At 39.4% G+C, this 21,090-nt stretch overlaps 1 pseudogene; it reads right to left on the bottom strand.

The window, feature by feature from the left end:
- LOC135712903 (uncharacterized) overlaps window positions 1-21,090 on the bottom strand; it is a 171,256-nt pseudogene that overhangs the window by 4,505 nt on the left and 145,661 nt on the right.

The raw sequence follows: 21,090 nt of genomic DNA, 5'->3' as shown, positions 1-21,090 counted from the left end.
ATCATTGTGCCATTTATCTGGTTCTCAGTCAATCTAAATATTACCAATCTATTCAATCTTTTGCGATTTTGATCACTTTTGGGTAACCATAAGTTGGAATTAAAGTAGGCCACGCTGTTGTATAGATATTTTTGTATTTTGCTGTGTTTCTCGTTAAAAATAAACTTAGTGCAATGGAATTTTTAGTGGATTGTGTGACGATGATCAAATGGAGTTCTACTCGTTTCCGTTGCTACAGCAATTGCCACTGGCGTATAATGAAATCTTTCGGAAGACAGCAGTTTATTCCAGCCGGCGCTAAGTTATATTTGACTTTCGTTTCTGTAGCTCTTACAAAAAAATCAGTAAATTAACTGAAGCTCATGAAGTAAGTTTCAATCAAGTGTTGTATTACTATTTGATTGTAAGCTAGTGGTATATTAGCATATGGGTGTGAAAATAGCTTAATACTTACGTTCTACAGTTGAGCTATCACCTTCTAACTCCCAGATTCAAGTTTATTGCAGTCATGGGACATCCATAATGCCACTGCCAGACAGTGGGAGTTGGATTGTAAATATACACACAATACATACATACTTTTGGGTAACGTCAAGTAATTTTTCAGTTACTTCTTTAAACTAAACCAAATACACTAAAGTCTCTTATTTTTTGAATATTTTCCACTATTAGCCCTGAAATAGTATTTAAAAACATTAATATTTCCTAAAACAACCAGATAACTATAAACACACATAAAATAGCTAAAAACGCTGAAACAGCTTTTCACAAAACTTTGACAACTCTAAAATGGATGAAATTGCCCTAAAATGCCAAAAATGCCTAAATTGGCCTAAGAAATGGTATAATGTAAAAGGTTGAAATGCCAGAATAGCCTATAATAATTAAATAGCTGTAAATCGCTATAAATGGCCTACAACTCTCAACATAATATTGACAACGCTAAAATTATCTTTAAACGTCAGAATAATCTTAGAAATGCTAAAAGGGTTTAACATTTTTTGAAGCTTCATTAAGCAGATTTTCAGCCAAGTTCATCTCCAATTGGCTTAAGCCAAGTTCATCTCCAATTGGCTAAAATTGACAAATGTCTATAAAATTGAAAAAAAAAATCCACTAAATGGTTTTTATCTTCTTCTTCTTCTTATTCGCATTCCAAGCTTATTGATTAGCGCATATTAGCTTATTGTGTGCTCTCAACTTAGGGTTCTAAATGCACTTCCACAGTTATTAATTAAGAGCTTTCGATGCCAACCCACGTAACAAATTTGGTTCTATGAGGGTTCTGAAGACCCTGGTTTAGACTTGTAGAATGCATTAAAACCTTGATAAAACTTAAAATGTTGCTTGGGAATACCAATGCATGAATTTGTATATTGCGTGGCAAGCACAATGATACTCTATGCACAGGGAAGTCGAGAACATTTCCACATCGAAAGATTCTCTCGACCGGACCGGGAATCGAACTCGTCACCTCCGGCTTGGTAATACCGTGCTTTTACTGACTAGACTATGACCTCTAAATGACTTTAAAAACGGCCAAAATGTTTAAAATTGTTATGGCATCACCAAAATTATCTTAGGAACGTCAAAATAGCTTAGAAACTCTAAAAATGGCCTAAGAAATGCCAAAATGGCATCACATCTGCAAAATGTCCTTAACATGTACGTCCTCGACCTTTTTAAAGCTTATTTTTTTGCGTCAAGAATCTTAGTTCTTCTCAATTTGACTTTTAATTCAAATAAAATTTACATACAATCTTATAAACGCATTACCTGAACTTTTACGACCAATCTGAGGATAGCCTATGACTATAGCATCTTTTTTCATTCCCATCTTGAAATAATTATTCGAAAACAGTTTCTGCTCAAGACTTACTTTAATATAATGAACACACCATGGTACTTTTTACATTTGTATCTTTCAAAAAACCATTTTCTTCTTATTCTCAGATTTACTACATGAGCACTATCATCTTACAGTTACTGCTTTTAGGCAGAGAGTAATGCACTTACGTCCATCATCAATGGTTTCAATGGTGCCTTTATTCTGCTGTTTGTTTTTATTATAGTTACTGCATCAACATTCACCACCGAAGTTACACATGTAGCACGCACTACCTTATCATCATAGAGCATTAGGCACATACATACATACACACACAAAGGACAAACAGAGCATCATCATTACATCTATATACATTTAATTGTATGTACACACAATAGTCTGGCACAGAGAAATCAGGAAGAGGCGAGATTGAAACGAGTTTTCTTTGCTCGCGCGGACAAGGTAGAGAGATGCTAGGAGCGGTATGTTCACTATCTTGCGATACTCTTGGTTCTGGCTGACGTTACACTTACAAATCCACAGCGATAGAAATAGACAGGATGAAAAAGACAGAGAATGGTGTAAAATTGTCGAAAGATAGTGGCAGTGGTAGTGGCTTTTAATGTTCTGTTTCCGATGTTAACGTGAGAAGGTGTTCTAAAACATCTCCGGCAAGGTTTTCGTTTATTCTGGTGGCAGTGGGTTTATGCATGGGTATGACTATGTTGACTGGAGTTACGTATCGTTGAAAGTGGTTTTAACAGTTAGGTAGTTTAGTTTTAGAATGTTAGCTTTGGCATGACAGTAAACGTTTGTGGAGAGTAATTGTACTTAAAACGAGATAAAATTGGGATCGAAGGGAATTATTGAAACGGGTAGATATCAATGACATGATGGATGTGGTGATTGACAGACGTGTGTGGATGCTTTTTACGGCAAGAGTCGTGGTTTTCTGTAATAGTGTTGGCTGTATCCTGGGAATGCTTAGGAATGTGTAGAAAAGCGACAAAGATGGAAGAAATGAACTATGAACAACGAAAGTTTCAAGCTGGGACAATACGATTTAGTGAAAAAGAGTAGGTCTAGTATAGAACTTCGTTTACTCAAGCAGAGAACTCCTGATTGTTTGATTTATATTTAAATCATCATTTTATAAGCTAGTTGCAAATTAATCTATTCATTTTTTCAGGAATTTCTCTGCGAATAAAACAAAGCAAATATGACAGTCTGAAGAGTTGTGTTATTCGAATGTACTAACAAAAAACAAAGGTACTATCAAAATGTTTGGATTGAACTGCATGGTTGAACGCAAATGGCTGAAATTTATCAATTACAAGGATGCATGATCCCATATGAAATGGATCTCATGAATATTTATTGATATTTCTAGGCAAAAGTGATATCTATTTGATCCATTTTATCTCATAATGACCCATTCCAGGTACGTAGGTACGTTATATTTTCGGCCCGTGATTACTCTTTTCGTTTCAAGCTTGTAATAAACTTCATACTACGTTAATTTTATGTCCACCAATAGAAAGTAAACATGATTTACTTTGTTTTCTAATCAATAGATATTAATAAAGTTATTACTAGAAGTAAAACACTGCGTGACGTGACAACGGGACCAAAAAAAAAAACAGAAAGAATGTATTTCTGTTTATGGAGACGCATGGTTAGTTTTCCAGTTTGAAGGAAATCCGAGGTGAACGAGAGCTTCTCATTCAACTTCCAGATAGTGTTAATGTCAACTTATACGGTTTCTCCACAGACGACAGTTCCGAATGGGCTCAATTCTTATTTACAATTTGAGCTAATTTAAATCTTAAAACCTTAAACACACATATGGAATGCTGAGCTGTTTGCAAACGTTGCACCCTTTTACCCTTCATTCAATGTATATTATATTTCATCACTTGAACTTAGAATCAAAGAGATTTATGTTATCCAATTTTTAATATACATTTGTTGTTAAATTAATTGTATTTATCTATGAATTTTTAAAGTTTCCAAACATAACGTAGGATATCAAAGATTGCCATGCATTTTTACTAGTTTGCATTACGCTATCTAATTTGCTAGATATCTCATCACCATGCTTCTGGAATGAAATCAATCCAATAATGTGCCCAAACAACATCATCTCGATGGACATTTAATCAATCATACGATGCACGTCCTAAACATATTAACTTGCAATATTTGTGCCCAGCCATCACGTGTGGGTCTACTTTCGTATTGTTTGGGGGTGGAGGCAGCCATTCAGTTCAATCCAGTATACCATAACAGAAAGCAAGCATGATTTCTTCTTACGGACAAGTGTATACACCAAGAGTACTCAAACGAATACACAAACACAAAGATAAAAAAAAAGTCAGGCACAACATCAATCAGCATAGCAAATATTTACTTGGTATCATGGTTGGGTTGCTGTCCGTCGACTGAGCGTCACGGGATTTGGTCCGCACTGTTACTGCTCGGGGATTGAGTCCGACCAGTTTGCCGATATCGATCAGCGCGTGGTCACCGGTTGGCGAGTCCACATCAGTCACTTTCTTGCCGTCCGCGTACACGGCATATCCGGTTACGGGACCGGACGAGGGAGGTCGCGTCACTGGCTGCCAGGTTACCAGCAGTGTGCCGTCTTGTGGTCCAGCTTCGACTTGGATTTCCTGTGAAGAGAGGCAGGCGATATCGAAAAATGGATGAGAAGGTTAGCAGATTTTAAGCGGTAAGGTAACAGTAAGGTCAACCTGTGGCGGATCGGGCAATCCTTTGGCTAGGGTTCTGAAGTCGGTGTACGCTCCAGGTGCTTCTTCTGGTGGTGGGCCAGCGGTAGGGGCAGCCGGCGTTTGTCCTGCCGCACGTAGATGCTTCGCACGAACCGTCACTCGATACTGCGTACTAGGCGCCAGCCCTGTTGTAAAAATTAAAAAAAAAAAATCCATTTGATAGTTAATTAACGTTACGAGGAAAAACTTGTAAAGTCATTGAAATGGTGTTCAGTATACGGTACAAACTTTTTACTTTTTACGAGCTTGAATCATTATATGTCATGAAATATTTTAATAATTTTATTAAAACGAGAGAATTAACTCATGTATGAAACTGTATTCTCAGATAGCCTAGTCAGTAAAGGTACGGTATTACCAAACCGGATGCGGCGGGTTAGATTCCCGGGCCAGTCGAGGAAATATTTCGGGTTGGAAATTTTCTCGACTACCCTAGACATAGAGTATCATTGTGCTTACCTCGCAATATACAAATTCATGCATTAGTGAGCATAGAAAGCTCTCAATGAATAACTGTGGAAGTGCATCAAGAACACAAACTTGATATCCAACAAAGCGCTCATAAAATAATCGTAAAAAAGCCTCAAAGAAGAAGATAAAACTGCAAACAAATCTCAAGCTTGAGATTTTCATGCATTTTCACGCACTCACACTGACAGTCACAACGTTAACAAATAATTGCAACCTTAAAACTCATAAACCAATTATACTGCAATTGATAGCACGCTCATTTTTAAGCCTCTACTTCTCGTTGCTCTTTCGATTTGATTTTTTTATGATCTGGATTTGCAATTTAATTTTAAAGTTTAAAATGTGTGGGATACGTTAAAAAAAAATTTTTTTCAAAAAATATATACATTGCTACGTATTGTCCATACATGAGACAAAGATTTATAAAATAATGCGGTATAATTTTGTCGAATACTATAAATTGATTCGAATTATGTGCACAAATTTATACAGTTATAAAGTTATTAGGATTCAACAATTAATGGGGTACCCCAAGCGAAAGCCCGCTGTTCTCATATATTCCAAGTAGGTATACGGGGAGCACTATGCCGACAGTAAATGGTTAATAAATTTTCTCACAGAAGTAAAATCGATTTGCTGTTTTCGACCAGTTTTCCTCAGTGCAGTGTTAAGAATGTACACTAGGGTGCGTCAAGTTTATATGATGGATCACAACCCTATACTCCCTCCTGCTATTTAGATGCGTATCGAGGTCCCTAACAACTGTGAAAAATTTAGCGGCGCCGGTGGTGTAGTGGTAAGCGTGATTGCCTCTCACCCAAGCAGGCCTGAGTTCAATCCCAGTCGGCGCCGCGGGGATGTTCTGAGGCATAACATCTCTGATCATGCCTCCCTTCGGAAGGGTAGTAAAGTCGTTGGTCCCCGGTTCAAGAGTTGATGGGTCGATAGGTAGGGTCCAGGGGTGGGAGCTGCCTTTCTGGCGTCGGTAGCATTGGTGCTCAGCACGGAAAACAAGATCGACGGAAGACAAATCATGGAAAAAAACTGTGCAAAATTTGAGCAAATTTGCGAGAAAATTTTAAATTTTTTATGTTAAAATGTATGAAGACAAATAATTCGCTTTCCAAAAAATTAAAAAATGCTCAATTTTGACCAAACCTCAGATTAAGATTGGCAATATCTTGCAGAACAACTTATTTAAAGACAAAAATGATCTTTGCCATTGACGAAAAATTAAAAAGGTTTTGGACGAAGGTTTATGTGTTAAAAATAATTTTGTCAATATCACATAACACCTTTCATCGACAATGACAAATATCAGCACTGGAAAGAACATTATACTAGCGTAAACAGTGATCTTACCCGAGAGTAGGTTTACTAAATAGTATCCTAAACGAAGAAATGTCCTCGTCTATCAACCATTTTTTACATCTTACTTTTGTATAAAAATGTCTTTCTTGCATATTTGTCAGTAAAATTTCCTTTTTTTCTATAGATTTTTTTTTGAGGATCATATTTATTTCATTTTTATTTCGACTCAAGACGCCAGCATTTAACAAATTTGATTCGATATTTGGATGGTTTTGAAATTTTTTCATGCAAAACAGCTTACTAGTTCACTTTATCAATAGGACCGAAACAAATGAAAATAATAAACATGAAATTAGGAGTTAAACCAATACGTAAATTTATATTTCAACAATTTTGCATTATTTTTCAGCATGGGATCTACCTAAACGATTCTCAACAAACTGTTACAAATTTAAAAAATCTCCAAATTAAGAGAACTATTTTAACATCAAGATTCCAAATTGTTTCTAAATCTCTGGGGGTCTGAGGGTCTGAAATGTTCTGAGGGGCTAACCAAAAGCTCTTCCTGTCCCTACATGGATTTCTTACATCCTCTGTATACGTTTCTTACCACAAATGTAATAGCAGTACGTAGAATGAACGGTAAATTTAGCTAACATAAAAGTCATAAAATATTTAAAAAAAAATTCCGACGACCACATAACAGACTTTTAAAAGAATATTGATAGTATAATTTTACAGTACTCGGTTGGATGAAGCCTTGTTATTTCCTCACAAAATGAGCGCAAAGCTGTTAGCTTATCAAATTGAGAAGAACAGCTTTATGAAAACACATTCACATTGAGACAAACACAAAGTGAAACGGAGAAAGAGTGGTGCGCTTAGATATAAGTTACTTTCTTCAATGTGCTCTTTAAATAAGAAGAGTTTCAATTTACTCCCGGTGGCGAATGAAGTAGAAAAGTAGCAAGATATAAAAAAAGTTACAACCGGGATTCAAAACAAGGACTCTGGGATTCAGTTAGTCCAGCGACGATGAAAACCAAATGAGAAGCATGAATTCCTTGACTCATCGCATCAACGGATTCAACAAGCCAAAAAGTTTCTCAGTGAGGAACAAAATATGGTTTTCTCAGTTTTTTTTTTATTTAAGAGGCCATCCGAACAGCCGTCCTCAGTTTTAAAGAGGAAAGTCGAATCAAAACAGAGAAGAGCGCATTGTATTGAAAACTGAGTAAAGTTGGATTTTCTCTTTTTCTGCTCTGAGGTGGTTGCATCCCTCGTGGGCTATCTGCGTTGTTTGATTTTTCTCCCGGTCCAGAAATTTGTGGCATCGCGAGCGATAATTTTAATTTTAGTTTATTTACGCGGTGATGATGTTGGTTCACTCGCAACTATTTTGAAAAAAAATTAAGTGTTTTCGAACGAAAGTGTACCAAAAGTGCTTCTGAACGTGTTTCGTAGTTGGGTGTGGTGAAATTCGTGCATTCCCGGTTGATTTTGGAAATCCGTATCACAAAATTGCCCACCAATTCCTTTTTTTGTCGTTCGACGACGACGGGGTGTGCTTTCGCGAGAGTGACGTTTATTTGATCCGTTTCTTTGCACGGGTGTGTTTTTTTTGTAACTAGCGTAAGTGTGCCTGCGATTTGCATTGAGTGTCGGAGATTGTAAGTAATCTGAAGGATGCCTCGCTGGATACGCCCAAGACTGGACTGGCAGTAGCTGGTGGCCGTGAACGGTTCTTGGGGGAAAGCACTAGATGCGACCCTCCTCCCAGATGACCATGGCAATACAGGAAGTATTGGTATTGGAAGTTAATTGCTATCAGATATTTTGCAAACAGTGACAGATAGCGGACATGAAGAACCAGTGGAGGTGCCGGGCAAAGGTGTTTATCCTAGACAAATGGTAAGTTACAAATTCGCTGTTGTCGTTGTCGTAGGCGCCGTCGTAGTCGCTGTCGTAATCGCCGTCGTAGTCGTAGGCAGTACCGTTAGTATATTTAAAATTAACCACCAACCACCAATTGCCCCGTAATGTGGGTAGATCACCTTTTCGTGGTACGTTACGGGATGTAAGATCTACCACCGATTCCTAGTCCTGACTACTTCAAACTAGGGGAACAGGATTTTTCAGTAATCCAAGGAAAACATCTTAGTCCTTGTTACTTTTTATGCCTTGTTGATAGTGGCAAGACACGGCTTTGTCTACCGAGGATGATCTTTAAACAAGGAAAAAATGAGTTAGTTGTCTTCATATATGTGATTCCTAGTCTTCTATTCGTTGTTCCCTAGTTCCTGACTAGGGGAATAGGATTTTTCAGTAATCCAAGGAACACATCTTAGTCCTTGTTACTTTTTATGCCTTGTTGATAGTGACAAGACTCGGCTTTGTCTTAGTTAGTTGTCTTCATCTATGTGATTCCTAATCTTCTATTCGTTGTTCCCTAGTTTGAAGTGGTTAAGACTAGGGTTCTGATGCATGGTCATTATCGGTGTCATACCTTAATTTTGTTGCTAAGGAATCCAATTTTTACTGACAAAGGGGCGTGCCTTTGGAGGGTGTTTCAACACTCCAAAGGGTATAAATAGCGGAACTTTCAATTAGAGTCGGATCCTTGCGATAAATGCAAGAGTGACAACTGTAAAAAAATCGAATACTTCATCTTTTCTCAATAGTGATGGAGTTATACGACATGCACTAAACTAAGGACACGGGATATACTACAATAGATCAATTTACTGGTCGCAGTAGTGTTAGGTCCCGAACAGAGGAAAAAAAAACCACCAACCGCTGAAAATATGAATTATCGCGTATTTCTGTTGTTCATTACATGCCAAGTAAAATTCGAGAACGTAATTTCATTTGAATAGCTTGTTCAACCAGGTCTTAAACAATCGTCACGTCGGTCATAGCTTGTTATGATTACCGGAACCATGCGTAAAGAGAAAATCGAAACATTTAACGTCGCGTGAAAATGTATCTTAATGAAGGCCTTTCATAGCTTTTAGTTTAAGGATTTCAAAGATCGTCGGTTGCAGTGGCTTGCTTACTCAGCAGAAAAACGCGGTCCCAGATCCTTTCATATTAAAAATGTATGGTTAGATCGCTTGTTTATCGTGTATTTCGTAAAACTTTTCGTTGTCGTCGGTGCCGGGTCTTAATAGTCATAAAAACTTGAGTAACGCTATAATGTGATATGAGGGGCTCGGTGGCCTTAGAGCAACCGGTTTTGCTTACTGAGCAGAACATCATGAGTCTAATCTCAAGCCCATCCACATTCAAGATTCGTCAATCGTTTTATTTGTTAACATTACTACATGGTAATAACAGCAACTCGATGATAAAAAAGGAGCTCGTCTGCCTAGTGGCAAACGTTTTTGCTTACTGAGCAGAAGACCGTGGGTTCAATCCCAAGATCCTTCGCGTTATATGATTGTTAGGACATCAATTAAGCTTATCGTGTACCAAAACGAACCCTGCTGCAAACCAAACCCTATTACCCAATATCCCAGTGATTCCTCGTGGAAGTGCAGAGGTGTTCTCGGCTTCCATCAAAGCGAGTGTCGCGTCAACACATTCCTACCCCTTTCTTTCTTGACCTGTGTTCGGGCGCGGCCGGCGCTGGTATTGCCTAGTTTGAGATCACCAGTTTTTACACATTGAGGATGATTGCTAGTCCCAAGCATCGTCTATTGGTTCTCTGTGTAATTACAGCTGGTCTGGCAATAACAGAGTAGCAACCGTGGGCGGTCAATCATGCTCATGCTCATGCTCATGCTGAGGTGGTTTCATCCCTGGTGGGGGGAGGGTGGTATGAACCTTGAACACTACCTTTCCTCTTTTTAAACTATTCGCATGGTAAACAAAGAATAAAACTTTCCCAAATACCATACCGACAACAATCGAACTGAACAGATCATAAGACTGAAATGTGGAAAATGAGAGATTGAATTTTGAAATTCGAATACGGATTACTAACCACTCACTTGATATAAAACAATGTTTTTTGGAATTATGAAATCATCAGATGTTATAATGATTTTTTGTGCATGTAAACGTTGTAAAGTATGTGTTTGACTGATCAAATCTGTCAATTTTCAGTAATTTTTTTTTCAGAGCGCACAATAAGCGATTGTATAATTCGTTAGTGTTCACTCAGAGTGAGCGCTCATGAATGGTAAAATCACTGATTGTGACGCTTTGAAAGCAATATTGGCAGGATTTCTGTAGAAATAAAACAGAAAAAATGGTTATCTTGCATTTAATTCCACTTAATTAATTTTGGTATCTATGACAGATATGTATTTCGACTACAATGTGCAGTCTTCATCAGTGTCATTCCCACTAAAGACTTATCACTTATAAGACACGGACGCAACGATAGAGTGCAAATCGAACAGACGACACATTGTGCATGCTCACATGAGCGAGCTCAATGCTCGGTTGACCGCTCGCTCTCCATTTCACCAATGAAAAGAAAGGAGGAGAAAAGCAGTGATAATAAAATCGCTTGCCAAATCGTTTTCTTCGTCATTTGCTTGCGAGCAACGGACGGATAAGCTTCGGACACGATGTATGAGTGGAACAACACGCATCGCACCCTCGATCGTACCAATACGAAGACGACGATGAAAGCACCCACATCGACCGGAGAAAAGGCTTCCCGCAAATGGGCAGCATGACTAGGCCGCGATCATCCGGTCGCCTAAGACTTGCACTGGTGTGGCCACCATTTGAAAAAAATCGACCCTTCTCAGGGCCACCAATTCAAAAATGGAAACAGTTAAGAACTAAATGATAAACATATTTGTTCCGTCCATTAGCGGTCCTACGTCAAGCTTCCGTTCGTGTCCCTAGGCACAGACCCTTCTTCATTTTATGATGAAATAAAGGAGACGGTAAAGGAAGCTATAGAATAAAATTTTAGCAAATTTTTGCAAGAATTTTGAAAATATCGAAAATAATTGTAAAACTAAGGCCAAGCTTTCTTTGGAGAGCGTTTTGCAGAGAAATTCTAGAATTTTGTGGAGAAAATTTTAGGGGAATCCCAGAAAGAATCCCAACATTTATGTAGGAAATTTAGAAAAGAAATCATAAAAAACCTGGGATAGGAAGTCCTTGAAAAAATAGATTGTAGACATTGGCTTTAGAAGCACGGCACAAGTTTTATGAAAAGACTTAACAAAAAATTCAAATTCATAACTACCGAAGATTGCTTGTAGTTTAATTTTCAATGACATTTCATGAAATTTCTTATAAAAAAAACGTTCAGATGATAATGATATAGACTTTAAATTATATGTTTGAATATATGAACGCCAATCACATCCGGATGATCGTAAAAAGTTTACGAAAACAAAACAAAATCATAAATTTTCATTAAAATTACAATTATAATTATAAAATATCGCTTAATAATTAAAATACCAATGCAGTAAATTGTGCCGTGTAAATTTTAATTATATAATGCGAGTTCACTTTTGAAATAATTCTCGATCTCCAACATTCAGATACTTTTCTGGATTAACACTCCGAATACGGTGGGTAAAAAACTTTACGCCGACTACGAAGCCTCCGAAAAACGTGTAACGGCAAGTTTGCAATGGCACAACTTAGCCATTTCTTAATGAATTTCAAAAATTATGGTACCTTTAGAATTCCTAGGGTTCCTAGATGATTTTGATTGCAAAAAACTTGAAAATAGAGTCGTCTACTTTTTTAAAAAGCGAAAAGAGCTGTTACACGTTTTTTTGAAAGGTGTGTTTGTAGGGTTTTGCAAGTGGCGCAAGATCTGTAATTTAGATTAATGAGCACAAATGTTCACAATTAGCCAGAATACAGTCATGGTTCCTATATATGGATCCTGGAGACAACGGAACGGTCCTCGAAAAATCCGGAACATCCGTAAAAATGGTCAATCCATGATCCTGATCCTAGAGCTCTGCGGTTTTTGACGTAGGACTACGTCTTTGATTTCTATATGGGGGTACACTTTGTGAAAACCGAAAATGGAACAAGTAACAAATTAAGAAAGATTTTGAACGTTAATAACTCAGCTGCCCCTGGTCCAATTTCCATAATTTTATCACCAATCGATCATAAATATAGCTACGCATCGATAACAATGCTTCTGAATGTTGATTTTCAACAAGAAACTATTGAAAAACTGGTAAGTGTCCAGCATTGTCCAAAAGCGTCGGATTAACTAACAAATCCACCAATTACCTACATGCATATGCTGCATCCCCAGCACAGTCGTCAGAGAGTAGTAAGTAGACGAAACAAGTCGAAGTGGCATTCGCCTCCGCCCTATTCGCGTGCGAATAGGGAGGATGGAATTGCGTAATATTTTGCACACTCATCGCCATATTCAGAACCTAACGCAAATTCTTCGAAATAACCACCATCCGTCGTCTGGCTCGCCGTGGACATCGACATATCTCCGGTATGATTTACGAGGTGTGCTGAAGGTGTTCCTGAAAAATGAGATTCGTGATGCTGTAACCTACACTAAACACGCCAAGCGTAAGCGGCCATGGTTGTCATCTACGTTTTGAAGTGACAGAGACGCACTCTGTTTGGTTTCGGAGGTTAAATCATCACCAACTTTGGCAACAAAACGGCTCTTTTCAGGGTCACCGAGCTTATTACAGTAAAGAGTAGGAATAGAATGCATCTGCCTGTTTGTCCATATTCAGAACCAATGATCAGGCATGGAAAATCATTTGCATTCATTTCATACATTCATTTACATTCATTTGCATCTAACTTTTTTCATCAACAGCATTCCGCAAAATGATGTATAAAGCTTTTGTAGGTTTTGTTATTAACTACAACTTTTGCTCATAACTCAAATCTGTATCTCTTATGCATCACGAACTAGAGCGGGCAGAACTTGTTACTGTTTTTCAGTGAATGTAAAATACATTCACTGAAAAACAGTAGTGGCTTCTGTTCACTCTGGTTCGTCATGCATAAAAGATACGGATTTGAGTTATGACCAAAAGTTGTAGTTAATAACAAAACCTATAAAAGCTCTAGATATTATTTTGCGGAATGCTGTTGATGAAATAAGTTAGAGGCAAATGAATGTAAATGAATGTATGAAATGAATGCAAATGATTTTCCATGCCTGCCAATGATCACACAAAATGCTCATGTAATCAAACTGGAAGCAGGGGTACACATTATTTTGATCAACCTTGATCAACTTTGAATCGCCACGGCCGGATATTTTCGATGGAAGAAGCAACAATCTAGCATCTAATTCGACGAAGACGGCAGGAAACATTTGTGAAGCCGAGTTATTTACGAAAGAGAGTATCGATGAAGAGAATCGATCAATGTAGATAGGACCTATTGAAAAGTGACACGAGATTTGTTTTCCGTACTGAGCTCCAATGCTACCGACGCCAGAAAGGCAGCTCCCAGAGATGTTATGCCTTAGAACATGCCGGTGGCGCCGACTGAGATTGGACCCAGGCCTGCTGGGATGAGAGGTAATCACGCTAACCACCGGCGCCGATATCTATCACGGCGAATGAGAACGACCCAAATTTGAGTTTAGTTATCTCAGAAATAAGAAATAAAGTGCAGGAACTCAGTGATGAGTAAATTTGGCTCATGTTTTCCCAGGTTTTTCCAGGATTTTCCAGGGAAACATTCCCGAATTTGAGAAAAGTAAAGATTGGATTCACTCAGTCTATTGGTACTACTCCGAGACTGAATAAAATTTTCGTCAATTTCCTCATTTTCTGGCAGATTTTTTAGGTTTTTCCACAGGAAACTATGAGACAAATTTACTCATCGCTGAGTTCCTACACTTTTGGCGATTATGAGTGAACTAAACTCAAATTTGGGTCGTTCTAATTCGCCGTGTACGCAAAAAGAAAAGAGCCAGTATCGCTACTTGATAGCAAACTACTCATAATGGGAGGAGTCTTTGAAGCTTTTATACCACTTGGTTGCACATCATTCTGCTTTAACCTGAAAAGATATAAAGCAGCGCTGCTGTCTGGTATCAGCTCATTTTCACTTCGGACGGCGTGGTCAGCAATAGCAACAGTAGGAAGGTGGTGGATAGTCCACTCTGCTATAACACAACAAGCAACAATTGACTGATCGTGGCAAAGGAGGTCCCAATCGTCATCGCAAATTCTTCGAGATAACCACCATCCGTCGTCTGGCTCGCCGTGGTGGTGTCTGACGTATCTCCGGTCTGATCTACGAGGTGTGCTGAAGGTGTTCCTGGAAAATGAGGTCCGTGATGCTGTCACCTACACTAAACACGCCAAGCGTAAGTGGCCATGGATGTCCTCTTCAATAAAACGGCCCTTTTCAGGGCCATCAAGCTTACATCAGTAAAGAGTTGGTATAGAATTTATCTGTGCTTGTTTGTCCATATTCAGAACCACAAGCCCCCAACGACCACACAAACTTGGAAGCAGCCCCGCAGGTGATTTTGACTAATTCTCTTAATCAACTATCTCTTTGAAAAAGATTACTACAAATTTGGTACGCCTACAATTCAAAAACGGAAAGAGTTGAGATAATAGATAATTGATCAATTAAAAGAACTTAATGCTCTTCATATTTATTCCGTCCACTAGCGGTCCTACGTCAAGCTTCCGTTTGTGCCCCTAGGCACAGACCCTTCTACTTTTTTGAAAACATTAGGAACTGTGATATAAACAAATATTTGGGGTCGTGACATAAACATGTAGCTGGATGACCATGGGACCGTCCTCCGGAAGTTCCGGAACATCCGTAAAAGTGGACAATCCATGAATCTGATCCTAGAGCTCCGTGTTTTTTTTAACATTAGGATCTGTGATGTAAGAATGAATTTGGGTCATGGACCCAGATGGCCATGGGACCGTCCTTCGGAAGATCCGGAACATCCGTAAAAGTAGTAAATCCACGATCCTGATCCTAGAGCTCCGCGTTTTTTTTATAAACATTAGGAACTGTGATGATAGAAATAATTTGGGCTTGTGACATAAACATGAACCTGGATGTCCATAGGACCGTCCTCCGGAAGATCCGGAACATCCGTAAAAGTGGTAAATCCACGATCCTGATCCTAGAGCTCCGTGGTTTTCTTGAAAACATTAAGAACTGTGATGATAGAAAGAATTTAGGCTTGTGACATAAACATGAACCTGGCTGTCCATGGGATCGTCCTCCGAAAGATCCGGAACATTCGTGAAAGTGGAAAATTCACGAAACTGATCCTAGAGCTCCGTGGTTTTCTTGAAAACGTTAGGAACTGCGATATTAGAATGATTTTGGGATCGTAACATAAACATGGACCCAGATGGCCATCGGAACGTCCTCCGGAAGATCCGAAAAATCCATAAAAGTGGACAATGTATGGAACTGATCCTAGAGCTCCACGGTTTTTTTTTTCGAAAACACTTGGAACTGTCATATATAAATCAATTTGCAGTCGTGACATAAACATGTACCCAGAAGGCCATGGGACCATCCTCCGCAAGATCTAGAACATCTTTGAAAATGGTCAACCCTCGAAACTGATTCTAGAGTTCTACGGTTTTTTCGAAAGCATGTGGAACTGCGATATAAGTAATATTTTGGGGTCATGACATAAACATGGACTCAAATGACCATGGTGCCAACCTCTGGTAAGTCCAGAACATCCGTAAAAGAGGTTAATCAATGAAACTGAACCTAAACATTAGGAACTGTGATATAAGAATGAATTTGTGATCGTGACTTAAACATGTACCCAGATAGCCATGGGACCGTCGTCCGGAAGACCAACAACATCCGTAAAATGAGAGGGTGAAGCATTACTATGACGAGCACCTCAACGGTGATGCAGCAGAAAACGAAGGTGGCACGGCAACAGACCTTGGAGCACGTGCAGGAGACGACAGGCTACTGGCCCCTGATCTTCAAGAAGTTAAGGAGGAGATCGGTCGACTGAAGAACAACAAAGCAACTGGTGTAGATCAACAACCAAGTGAGCTATTAAAATACGGTGGTGAAGCACTGGCTAGAGCGCTGCACTGGGTAATTGTCAAGATTTGGGAGGAGGGGATATTACCGGAGGAGTGAAGTAAGGTGTTGTATGCCCAATCTATAAAAAGGGCGACAAGTTGGATTGCTGCAACTACCGCGTGATCACACTGCTGAGCGCCGCTTACAAGGTACTCTCCCAAATTATACGCCGCCGCCTGTCACCATTTGCAAGAGATTTCTTGGGCAATACCAGCAGGAATTCATGGGTTCATATTCGCGATTCGGCAGGTTCTGCAGAAATGCCACAAATACAACTTGCTTACACATCATTTGTTCATCGATTTCAAATCCGCATACGACACAATCGATCGTGATCAGCTATGGCAGATTATGCACGAGTACGGATTTCCAGATAAACTGACGCGATTGGTCAAGGCAACGATGCATCGAGTGACACTCTCGAGTCCCTTTGAATCTCGAAGGGGGTTACGGCAAGGTGATGGACTTTTGTGTCTGCTATTCAACATCGCGTTAGAAGGTGTGATCAGAAGAGTTGGGATAGACACGAGTATCAAGACAGCTTCTTGGCTTCACCGATGACATCGACATCATGGCACGGAACTTTGAGACGAAGGCGGAAACGTACATCAGACTGAAGGCTGAAGCTAGGTGGATTGGACTTGCCATCAACGCATTAAACACAAAATACATGAAAGGAAGAGGTTCTAGGGAAGACAATGTTAGCCTCCCACCCCGAGTTCAGATTGACGGTGACGAAATCGAGGTGGTCGATGAGTTCGTGTATTTGGGCTCACTGGTGACCGTCGAAAATGATACCAGCAGAGAATTTCAAAGACGCATTATGGCAGGGAATCGTGCCTACTTTGGACTCCGAAGGACGCTCCGGTCGAATAAAATTCGCCACGAAGTTGACTATCTAAAAGATAGACTGGTGGTCGTCTACTGCCACGAGACCGTGACTATGCTCGTGGAGGACAAACGCGCCCTTGGATGACGGAACGTGGAGGAAGCGAATGAACCAAGAATTGCACCAGCTGTTGGGAGAACCATCCATCGTTCACATTGCAAAAATTGGGCGACTACGGTAGGCTGGGCATGTCGTAAGAATGCCGCACAACGACCCAGTGAAAATGGTTCTCGAAAGCGCCCCAACAGGAACAAGAAGAAGAGGCGCGCAGCGCGCAAGATGGATCGACCAAGTAGAAGGTGACCTGCGGACCCTTCGCAGACTACGAGGCTGGCAAAGTCTGGCCATGGATCGAGTAGAGTGGAGACGACTTCTTCGGACAGCAGAGGACAACAAGACCTTAGCCCGATTGCAAGCCATAAAATTGATCCAAGAACGAAAAACCGTGGAACTGTGATATTAGAATGAATTTGGAGTCTTAACATAAACATGGAACCGAATGACCATGGGACAGTCCTCCGGAAGATCCGTAAAAATGAACCTGGATGGCCATTGGAACGTCCTCCAGAAGATCCTGATCATCCGTAAAAGTGGATCATCGATGAAACTGTGAAAAAACCGTGGTTTTTTTTCGAAAACTCTTGGAACTGCGATTTAAGATAGAATTTAGGGTCGTGACATAAACATGGATCCGGATGGCCATGAGACTGTCCTTCAAAAGATCTGGAACATCCGTAAATTTATCATACTGTGAAACTGATCCTGAGCTCTTTTTTAAACACTGTGATATAAGAAACCTCTGGATCACTTTTACGGATGTTCCGTATCTTCCGGAGGACGGTCCTATGGCCATCCAGGTCCGTGTTTTTTATCTTTATTAAGGAGACTTTCAGCCCTGGGCTGGTTCGTCTCCGGTACGTGTTTATGTCATGACCCCGAATTCTTTCTTATACCACATGCTTTCGAAAAAACCGTAGAACTCTAGAATCAGTTTCGAGGGTTGACCATTTTCAAAGATGTTCTAGATCTTGCGGAGGATGGTCCCATGGCCTTCTGGGTACATGTTTATGTCACGACTGCAAATTGATTTATATATGACAGTTCCAAGTGTTTTCGAAAAAAAAACCGTGGAGCTCTAGGATCAGTTCCATACAATGACCACTTTTACGGAATTTTCGGATCTTCCGGAGGACGGTCCGATGGCCATCTGGGTCCATGTTTATGTCACGATCCAAAATTCATTCTAATATCGCAGTTCCTAACGTTTTCAAGAAAACCACGGAGCTCTCGGATCAGTTTCGTGAATTTTCCACTTTCACGGATGTTCCGGATCTTTCGGAGGCCGGTCCCATACCCATCAAGGTCCATGTTTATGTCACGACCCCAAATTCATTCTATCATCTCAGTTCTTAGTGTTTTTTCAAAAACTGCGGAGCTCTAGGATCATTTTCATTGCTTGACCACTTTCATGGATGTTCCGGATCTTCCGGAGGACGGTACTATGGACATCCAGGTTCATGTTTATGTCACAAGCCCAAATTCTTTCTATCATCACAGTTCCTAATGTTTTCAAGAAAACAACGGAGCTCTAGGATCAGGATCGTGGATTTAATACTTTTACGGATGTTCCGGATCTTCCGCTGGCGGTCCGATGGCCATCTGGGTCCATGACCCAAATTCATTCTTATATCACAGATCCTAATGTTAAAAAAAACGCGTAGCTCTAGGATCAGTTTCATGGGTTCATCACTTTTACGGATGTTCCGGATCTTCCGGAGGACGGTCCTATGGACATCCAGGTTCATGTTTATGTCACAAGCCCAAATTATTTCTATCATCACAGTTCCTAATGTTTATAAAAAAAACGCGGAGCTCTAGGATCAGGATCGTGGATTTACTACTTTTACGGATGTTCCGGATCTTCCGAAGGACGGTCCCATGGCCATCTGGGTCCATGACCCAAATTCATTCTTATATCACAGATCCTAATGTTAAAAAAAACACGGAGCTCTAGGATCAGATTCATGGATTGTCCACTTTTACGGATGTTCCGGATCTTCCGGAGGACGGTCTCATGGCCATCCAGGTACATGTTTATGTCACGACCCCAAATATTTGTTTATATCACAGTTCCTAATGTTTTCAAAAAAACCGCAGAGCTCTAGGATCAGGATCATGGATTGACCATTTTTACGGATGTTCCGGATTTTTCGAGGACCGTTCCGTTGTCTCCAGGATCCATATATAGGAACCATGACTGTATTCTGGCTAATTGTGAACATTTGTGCCCATTAATCTAAATTACAGATCTTGCGCCACTTGCAAAACCCTACAAACACACCTTTCAAAAAAACGTGTAACAGCTCTTTTCGCTTTTTAAAAAAGTAGACGACTCTATTTTCAAGTTTTTTGCAATCAAAATCATCTAGAAACCTAAGAAATTCTAAAGGCACCATAATTTTTGAAATTCATTTAGAAATGGCTAAGTTGTGCCGTTGCAAACTTGCCGTTACACGTTTTTCGGAGGCATCGTGTTCGGAGTGTTAATAAATCTCTGGTTGCTGTATCTTTAACCACCATTCCGGTGACTTTTTGCAACATACACTCTTACATTTTTCAATCTGATTTGTTTCTTAGTAGTATGGATTGCACCAAATTTAATACAAACAAATTTTAAAATGAAAGAATAATTTACTGCTAATTAAAAACAATCGTTTCCATCTAGCTATCTGAGAACGTCAATATACAAATGAACAGCTTTTAATTTTCTTGGTTTGTTACCTTTTAATTCCGTTATAATTGCTTATCTATTGACAGATACGCGTATTTCGTCTACTACTTGCAGACTCAACACCACCACAAGTATTTGGCACTGATGAAGTCTGCAAGTAGTAGATAAAATACGCGTATCTGTCAAAAAATAAGTAATTATAGCGGAATTAAAAGGAAATAAACCAACACACTCAAAGCTCTTCATAAAGGAATTCCGATAAGAGGTTCGACAAATTTAAAAGATTGTAAAAATGTTAAATCAGAATTACTACGAATTCTTATGAAAAAGTTAATAATTTTTCAAATACTATAACATACATTAAAAAATTAGCGTAAAATATTTCGTATTTTAAGATATTCTTACAAACTGAGTTTAATTTGAGGTGTTAATATTAGTTCTAGCAAAATTTGTAATTTTTTTTTCAAATGTCTTGATGGTTTTTATTCATTCAGGGTGCATGATACAAGATTATAAAAACAGTTGTTTTAAATAACAGAAGTTGATAGAATTGCGTAAAATATTTGTAATTCCGTTCTGGTCGGGAAGCATAATTTTTCTGAAGATATATTTACGCATTCCAATGATATTTTTTGGATCATCATCAAATATGAAAATGTGCATTGAAGCAACAACATCGAGTAACTAAATAATTTTACCTGTTATCGTGTGCCGGTAGACGCCAGGTTTCACCGTCCGAACTTCAACGTTATTCACACACACCACATGCTGATGATTGGAATTTGCCGGCAGCCACGAAATGACCGCACTGGAACAGGTTATGCTAGTGGCCCTTACTGCCGATGGTCCTAAGTGTGCGGTATCACGTCCGATGATCATTGTGCAGGCAGCGTCCCGAGAGGTTCTACGATTTTGTGTTACACTACGTACGCTTATTCTATGTGGCTGTTCGAGAGGGTAGGGGGAGGAGAAATGATTGATTAAAATAAATCTACTAATTACTGACACGATGAGCGGAACTTACTCGATTGGAATCTAC

Source organism: Ochlerotatus camptorhynchus, unplaced genomic scaffold (assembly GCF_037179485.1).
Source record: "Ochlerotatus camptorhynchus isolate MF236.1 unplaced genomic scaffold, CSIRO-AGI_Acam_v1.1 ptg000514l, whole genome shotgun sequence".
NCBI classification, from domain to species: Eukaryota; Metazoa; Arthropoda; class Insecta; order Diptera; family Culicidae; genus Ochlerotatus; species Ochlerotatus camptorhynchus.
The sequence above is the reverse complement of the archived record's forward strand: the minus strand, read 5'-3'. Positions and strand labels throughout refer to the sequence as shown.